This window comes from Nycticebus coucang, chromosome X (genome assembly GCF_027406575.1).
Source record: "Nycticebus coucang isolate mNycCou1 chromosome X, mNycCou1.pri, whole genome shotgun sequence".
NCBI classification, from domain to species: domain Eukaryota; kingdom Metazoa; phylum Chordata; class Mammalia; order Primates; family Lorisidae; genus Nycticebus; species Nycticebus coucang.
This window is the reverse complement of record NC_069804.1, coordinates 29210039-29219117: the sequence shown is the minus strand read 5'-3', so window position 1 is coordinate 29219117 and position 9079 is coordinate 29210039. Positions and strand designations below refer to the sequence as shown.

The 9079-nt window shown below is 33.1% G+C and overlaps 1 pseudogene; it reads right to left on the bottom strand.

Annotated features, from left to right (window-relative positions):
• Positions 1-974: 974 nt before the first annotated feature.
• On the bottom strand, positions 975-1141 carry LOC128578570 (uncharacterized; annotated as a pseudogene).
• Between the last annotated feature and the right edge of the window lie 7938 nt (positions 1142-9079).

Below are 9079 nucleotides of genomic sequence, written 5' to 3'. Positions count from 1 at the left end.
AATATTCCATGGTGTACATATACCACAATTTATTAATCCATTTGTGGGTTGATGGGCACTTGGGCTTCTTCCATGATTTAGCAATTATGAATTGGGCTCCAATAAACATTCTGGTACAAATATCTTTGTTATAATGTGATTTTTCTATTTTGCTAGTTTTTTTCATATGTTTATTGAATAGCTTCTTTCTCTCTAGCTTTTAAAAACTCTTTTACTTAAATCCTATTCTAAATTTACTTAAATAAAGTTCTTATAAGCACCTGTACAATTTGTGGTAGATGAAGTTAAGTAAGAGGCTACCGAGAAACTTCAAATAAGTTAGTTCAGATTCTCCATCTTGATTGTTACCAGGCCAGCAAAGGACATTTTAACTAACTTTACCAAAGATTTAATTTAAATAACTCACACAGACCCATTCAAAGTGTACTTTAGGAAAACAAGACAGGCAAATTCTTACAGGTAGATAGCAAGGCCACAATTTATTATACACTTTTTATAGTTACAAGTAGGAAAGCTGTATTTCACACTAGCACAATAAAAAAAATTCTCTAGCTTTCCTTTAACATCATATAATTCATTTAAAAGACTGACATACACTAGTGATTTTTAACTGGTGTCCTGCAAAAAATTTAAAAAATCATTAATTAAATTATTTTCTAGGCTGGGCACCTGTAGCTCAATGGTTAGAGAGCTGGCCCTGTGCACCAGGGCTGGCAGGTTTGAACTGGCTGAGGCCTGCTAAACAAAAAATATATATATATATTGGGTGGCGCCTATGTCTCAAAGGAGTAGGGTGCTGGCCCCATATGCCAGAGGTGGCGGGTTCAAACCCAGCCCCAGCCAAAAACTGCAAAAAAAAAAAAAATATATATATATATATATATTCTAAAGAAGTTCAAAGTACAGTAAGTATACTCTTTGTTTTATACTGTTTTTTGATCAACATAATTTAAATGTGCCACACAAGTTTAACTATAGGTTCAAGTGTGCCATTAGATAAAGGAGGTTGGAAAACACTGATAGAAACATTTTAACTAAATTTAAGGTCCAAATCTCTTGATATTTCATTCATAAATCTAAAGAAAATATATCTTTGTTCAACATACTACACTTGATCTTAGCCAAAAGGCCGAGAAGCAATTTTGTTCAATACACTTTTGCAGAAAGGTTTTTCAGAACTTTGAAAAATACCTGCAAGAGTTTCATGCTCTACTTTCCCTCATCAGCAGTTAACTTGGAAATCTAAAGAATACTTATTTATTACACTGAGATGACATAAAATGTTTTCATAAAAATAAATGAAAATGTAATTTTAAAGGTGATTTAACTTAAAGGACATTTAAAATTAATTAGCACATTCAAACAATAATTTTGCTGCTACTGTTTCTTCAAATTCACATCTTCACCCAGGAAAAATTTACTGAGAATTATTGTTGATCAACATAAATAAATAAAAAATTTTATACCTAGAAAAGCATCTGATACTGCCTATGGCTGTATTCAGGTGACAGCTTCCACTAACATTGGCATGGTATTTTCATAAATAATGGAAAAGAAAGGATTATATTTTAAAGGAAATAGTAAATGTCAAGTTCATGGCATTAAAGAAGTCCAGTTAAGTTCACCATTTGACTGATTTTACCATAATTCTTTAGGTTTTACAAATCTACTTTTTTTAAAAATTAGATTGTGCTTACTATATTAAACAAATGCACTTGGATAAATACAGCTGCATATAATGGTAAGACTTGGTCATGTTTAAGTTTTTTTTTATTTTTTAAGTAAAAACATTTTAAAAATGAAAACTCAGCATATATTTTGAGTTAAATATAATTGCCAAGACACGGAAACAGTCCAAGTACCCATGGATCCATGAATAAATTGACAAATTGTGGTATATGTACACCATGGACTAATACGCGGCCATAAAAAGATGGAGACTTCACATCTTTTATATTTACCTGGATGGAGCTGGAACATATTCTTCTTAGTAAAGTATCTCAATGATGGGAAAAAAAGTATCCAAAGTACTCAATACTACTATGATATCAATATATAATCATCTACACATTAATATGAATGGTAAAACATAACTCTAGTCCAGAAAGTAGTAGGGAAGAGAAGAGGGAAGGGGAGACGGGAGGCAGGAGGTGGGAGGGTATTTGTGGGGTCCTTGCCTAATGTGCATGATGCAATGGTATATTGCAAAACTATTAAAAAAAACAGTATAATTGTGATGGATGTGTTAATCAGTTCAATGTAAGTATTTCGCATTGTATATCAAAGCAGTACACTGAACCCCATAAATGTATCAATGAACACAGTTATGATTTAATAAAAATAAAAAATAAAAAACTATGTTTTTCAAAAGTGTCTAATTTGAAACAAAGTCAGAAATGTGTGAAGAAGATTGTGAAGTCTTTTAGCATACTTAATTTCTGCTATTCAAGAAAAGCTAGGACTAATATTTAATATCTCAACAGACTACTGCTAGGCTGGTGCCGTTGCTCACTGGTTAGGGTGCCAGCCACATGCTCCGGGGCTGGTGGGTTTGAATCCATCCCAGGCCTCCTAAACAACAACAACAAAAAAGCCAGGCATTTCAAGAAAATCGTTTATGCCCAAGAGTTTGAGGTTCTGTGAGCTATGACATCACAGCACTCTACCGAGGGTGAAAAAGTGAGACTCTGTCTCAATTTAAAAAAACAAACAGACTATTTCTATCTAATTTTAATAACTATCTGACAAAATTAAGTCTATCAAATATGCTACATATATATATTTCTTATTATACAATAGAAATAGTCATTGTCATTTTTCTCTTACAATTGCATTTGATTAAAATTGTGATAGCATTATGGACCAATCTGACCCTAAATATCATGCATAAGCAAAGAAATGGAAAAAATATATATACTACCCTGTTTCCCCAAAAATAAAGTCTTATTTTAAGGTGTGCTCCCAAAGATGCGCTAGGTCTTATTTTCAGGGGACATCTTATGGTTCCTGTAAGTAGGTCTTACTTTCAGAGGATGTCTTATTTTCGGGGAAACGGGGTATATATAGATATTTTAGATGTCAGGTCAAACCAGATAAGATAGATAACATTTTAAAGAAGTTTTCCAAAAATTATGGAAGATTGCCTTTGACCTTAAAAATTTAGTAACTGTTGTTTTTTTTTGTTTGTTTTGTTTTGTTTTGCAGTTTTTGGCCAGGGCTGGGCTTGAACCTGCCACCTCTGGCATATGGGGCCAGCGCCCTACTCCGTTGAGCTACAGGCACCACCCACTCACTATTTTTATAAATCTTATTAAGTCTGTCTCAGTAAAACTTAGTCTAAAAAGTCTTACATTAGTAAATCATATGAATAGACATTAATATGATTTTTAAGGTTCCCTGTGCTTTACAAATGAACCAATAAATAGATACAACTATTTTAAACTAGTAACTTCTATGCTAAGGAATATTAGTCAGGTACAATAGCAAGTTATTTCAAACTTCAAATATAGGATTTAATGGAGGCATCTGAAAGTTTCCATCAGAATGCATTAAACATTATATGAGTTGAGCATAATTATGATAAAATACTAAAAAACAGAAAAATAAAAATAAAAAAATAAAATCCAGCTGCAACATAACTTTGTATTATGTTGGCAGCCAAATTAAAAACAAATTTATTTGAGCTAACCATTTGTTTCATTGCATTAACATCACTCTGCAATTTTATTTATTTATTTATTTATTTATTTTTCGAGACAGAGTCTCACTTTGTTACCCTTGGTAGAATGTCATGGCATCACAGCTAACAGCAACCTCAAACTCCTGGGTTTAAATGATTCTCTTGCCTCAGCCCCCCAAGTAACTGGGACTTCAGGCGCTTTCCACAATGCCCCGCTAGATTCTGCGATTTTAAACAGAGACTAGAAGATGAGCTCCTTTGAATATACATAAAAGAAATATATACTCCTTATACAAAACCAGGCCCAGAATTGTATGCATTCATTTTTTAGAAAGGCATTTTAAAAACATCAAGCTTTTTACTTTCATAATAGATCAAAATCAATTTAAATACTCATCAAGGAGATTAGTTAAATAAATTCTGCCATGGCATAGAATTTTATTACTTTAAAATGATGTGTTACAAGAATATTGAATGACATGAAAAGTGCTCAGAATGCATTGCTAAGAAAAAAAGGGAATGTTACCAAACAGTATGTAGATTATAATCAAAATCTTACTTATTTATTTATTTTTTTGAGATAGAGTCTCAAGCTGTCACCCTGGGTAGAGTGCCGTAGTGTCACAGCTCATAGCAACCTCAGACTCTTGGGCTTCAGCAATTCTCTTGCCTCAGCCTCTCAAGTAGCTGGGACTACAGGCACCTGTCACAATGCCTGGCTATTTTTTGGCTGCGGTTGTCATTATTGTTTGGCAGGCCCGGGCTGGATTTGAACCTGCCAGCTTTGGTGTATGTGGCTAGTGCCCCAACCACTTGAACTATAGGCTCCCAGCCTATATTTAAAATCTTATAAAAGAAAACTGTAAGGATACTAACAGTGACTGATTTTTAAAATTTAGTTGGTGGTCCTAAGTGATTGAATGAAAACGCTTTCCTCTTACTCTATGCTTCTGTCTTTTAAAAAATGTCCTCAGAACTATTACTTTGTAATAGGAGAATATATATTTTGAAATCAAAATTAAATAAATATATCTTCTGCTGAAATTGGATAGAGATACTGTTAACTGAAACAGAATTAAGACAGGAGAGCACAGTTACTTGTCTACAAGTATAGACTATTAACAGAAATTGACTGTATCACTAGTGATTTAATGCCATTGTTTATTTTATTATGTTCTCAGTGTTTTCACTTTTAGGTTACATTTTCATGAGTCATTAAGTCAGACAAACAGTATGGAATTTCTAATAGACAAAAAGCATTCAGAGAATATGAGATTATATTTAAAAGATATCATAAATGTTTGGTTATACTACCATTTACAAGACAGTGCTTATCCACATCCTGACAATTAAAGTGTGGTTATTTTCCTGATCTCTGAAGTGTGGAAACATTTATTCTTGGCAATATGTAATGCTAATCACCTGATCACAAAGAGAGACTCAGAAACAAATGACACTTGTTCAAGTGCTAAATCTTACCTGATTATTTAACAACATGAACAGCACAGGCTTATATAATTGTCTGTGAATTCATCAGTTTAACTATCTAAACAGTCTTTATGTCTGTCCAAACAAATAATAAAATAATCTCAGCAACAGTGTAGCACAACTAAGGAGTTTTAAGTAGCTGTGACATACAAATTACAGAAACATTAAACAGCATTGATTATGTGTTATTTCTTGAGGGTAATGTTTATCAGTATCCTATTTTACATTATTCGTAATATTTTTCAAATGCATTTTATTCTAGAATGAAGTAATGATATTTTCGAAAATTATTCTTGAACTCTTTTTCTCAGTTTCAGTATTTCTTAGCACTCATCCCACATATTTTTCTTTCCTAGGAGTTACTCTTCTTTGCCATTAATTCCTTTCATATTAAGCAATAATAGATCGGTTTTTGTTTTATGTAAGGTGTACTGTTACGTTACTGCAACACAGAATTATGTGAGACTCAGATTTAAAATTAAATAACTAATAAGCTAAATAGACAGAGAGAATATATATAATAAAGATTACTAACAATTTCAAGATGCATGTACATGTAATCTCCCAAATGTTGTATGATTACACTAATATCTTATATTTCTATTATTAATTCATTTATTTTAAATAGTGCACATCATTCCTTTAAATTCTATCATGAAGCTCATGCCACCAATGTTTACTTTTGTGGTAGGAACTAGTTAAGGTACTACGAAAAGATCTCTTCATAGTACCTTAACTAGTTCCTACCACAGAAGTAGGTATATATAGGCGGCTGTTTTTGGCTGGGGCTGGGTTTGAACCTGCCATCTCCGGCATATGGGGCTGGCGCCATACTCCTTTGAGCCACAGGCGCAACCCCCCAAAAGAATATATTAATGTATCAATTTAAAGACAGACAGACAGAAAGATGGAAGAGACTGACTTCTAATGCTGGGTTCCAGTCTTTTTCATCTTCTATTCAATATTTTAAGCCAATGATACAGATAGAGTCTCATAAGGAATAATTACCCAATTTGTCACCAATATGAATCTGGCTATGTAATTGGATAGGGAATAACAGATTTGAAATCTAATAAGGATCTTTCTTGATGGGGGGTCACAGGCCTAATATGATAGCACAAATTTAATAAGAATGAAATATATCCTATCCCAGTAATTTGGGATCCCAAAACACCAATGTTACAAACAGGATAAGAAAGATACAGGATTTTTTTTAAGAGGGATAAAAATAAATAGTAGAAGTAGTGACAGTTGGGTTTGGGTTTAATGAATATAAGTGAAATTTCTGTTAGAAAGATGACAAAACTATAAAATTAGAAAATGTCAACATAGGCTATCTTTCTATGTGGAGTAACTAGTAGAATGTTAAGTCTATTGTGAATTATGAAGGTCAGAGTCTACTTGTTCATTTCTTCTGAAGCACATAAACAAATTATTGTTCATACAGTGAGAGATAAGTGAGTAAGAAAGAGAAACTACTCAAAAACACATTGTATATATACATGTTTTGTGTGTGTATATTATTATTTTTAGAACATCTACAACATGACCAGTATTGTGTTGTGTATTAGAGAATAAAAACTTATTCTTCCTGTGAAGAAGTTCCTAGAAGGATAGGAAAGTAAGGAAGAAATGATAAGTTGTATCAAGGAAGATCTTGATAAAAGAATATTCTACCTTCCAAAACTGTCCAAAGACTGTACTTCACTAAAAAGTAATGAATTCTCCTTTACTATAGGTTTCAAACATAATCTCAGTGGACACAGATCTTCTGACTTGACAATAATCGAAGGTGTTCAAGAAGTAGATGCCTGTTATTTTCAAGCCCCTGTCAGATTTGATCTCTTATCTGAGTTCAGTACAGGGAGAGATCAGGCTAAAAGAAATTTCATATGATCTGGGCTTGGAAGTAGACAGAAAGGAGGGGGGAGGGCACTGTTAGCCTATAGTGTGAGCAGAATTGTGGGTCTGGGAGTGTATATGATAAACATGGTGGGAATGAGCAGCCCAGTATGAGTGGAAGAAAACATTTGTTTTGGAGAATAATAGGACATAGGATGGAGTAGTAATTTGGGATCTAGAAAGGATGGAATTTCTTGCAGTCTATGGGTAGGATCACATGCTGAGCAGAGACTCAGTATAAGGATAATGAATATTTGCAGAGAAGGACATAGTCTTGCTCTTTGTATAAGGCTGATTTTACGAAGAAAATAATGAAAGCAGAAATGCTACTCAAATACATGTTTAATATAATTGGGAAGTTTTCTAATATTTGAACAAAACTAAAATGGTGAAATTGTGAAACAAGGCATGTACGAATGATTTAAACTTTATGAGCTAGAGTGTCATTAGAAAAAGTGAAACTCCAGAACAAATGCCATATTTCAAATGGGTTTTTGGTCGTTGTACCTGTGTTTTTACTCTTTTTCTCTCTCCTTATTTCAGCCCTCTGTGGGGAGCCAATGTCCTCCATTTAGCCTCTTCTGTTTGCCAAAGTAGATACCTATTTCAGAGCTATCTCTGAACACACACAGCAGAATAAAATGTATCACAAATTCAATCAGTAATAATAAAATAATAAATATTTCCCTAGCTGCGATTCTGTAATCTAAGTGTTTTAGAGAGACAGTTTTACAAATTTCTGCCACTTATTCATTAATTCAATAGGCAGAAATTCAATAAATTAAATGTAATAGTTTACAGATTCACATTTGTGGTTCATTACTACCTCATTCTGATAATGGTAGAAACCAGATTCTGTTTTCCTCAGTTTAAACTGACAGTAATTACTATGAGTGATCCCATTGTCTTTTATAGTTTACTCTTGACATTTTATTTCAATTTTATTAAATGATGATTGACTGTCGAATTATTTCCAAGATTACTTTAATTTATAATGAACAGATCATTTTTCACAGCTTCCAAAAAGAAAATAAGCCCACTGAATTAATGAAAATGCTGGTCAATCCCCACAATATTAATGAATGCATTCAAATATCTTAAATATTTCTTTTTTTTTTTCTCAATAGCTATGTGGTGGTGGTGATGATTGGGGGTGTGTGTGTGTGTGTGTGTGTCTGTGTATGCATGAAGCATTATTTCTTTAATAGGTACGTGGTTAAATGACAGTTTTCCTGTTCAGATTCTAGGTTTTACAATATGGGCTCTGGTATTAGACAGACTTGAGTTCAATATTGCATCATTTACTAGTTGTAATGATTTATTTTAACTTTCTTAAACTTGTAGTCCTGAATCTGAACAATTAGAACAATATAAGTACATACCTGTCATGGTCAGTTTTGTTTGTCAACTTGGCTAAGCTACTGTGCCATTTTCAATCAAACTAATATAGATGTTGTTGTGGAGGTATTTTGTTGACCTAGTGAGTTTAATCTATGTAAGAAAGATTATCTAGGATAATCTGGTTGGGCCTGATTCAATTCAATCAGATGAAAAGCCTTAAAAGCAGAGCTAAGGCTTTTCTGAAGAAGAAATTCTGTCTATAGAATGCAGCTGCAGCTTCTGCCCAAGATTTCCAGCCTACCTTTTCTGACACACTGCACTACAGAATTTGGACTTGTCTCACACACAGCCACAAGTCTGTAAGCTGATTCCTTGTAATAAATCTCTTAATACATATTGTATCTTTATTTACACGATAGCATTTCTATGAGAATGTGAACCAAACAAGTGATATACAGTGGTATTGCATTCCTTAATAAATGTTATTATAATATAAAAAATAAAGAATTTAAAGAATTACTAGTTACCCTCACAATTTATGGAGTACCAATTGTCAACTTCTCATATTAAAGGAAAAAAAAAAAGTGGTTAGGCCAGTTACGGTGGCTCACGACTGTACGCCCAGCACTTTGGGAAGCCAAGGTAGGAGGATCACCTGAGGCCAAGAGT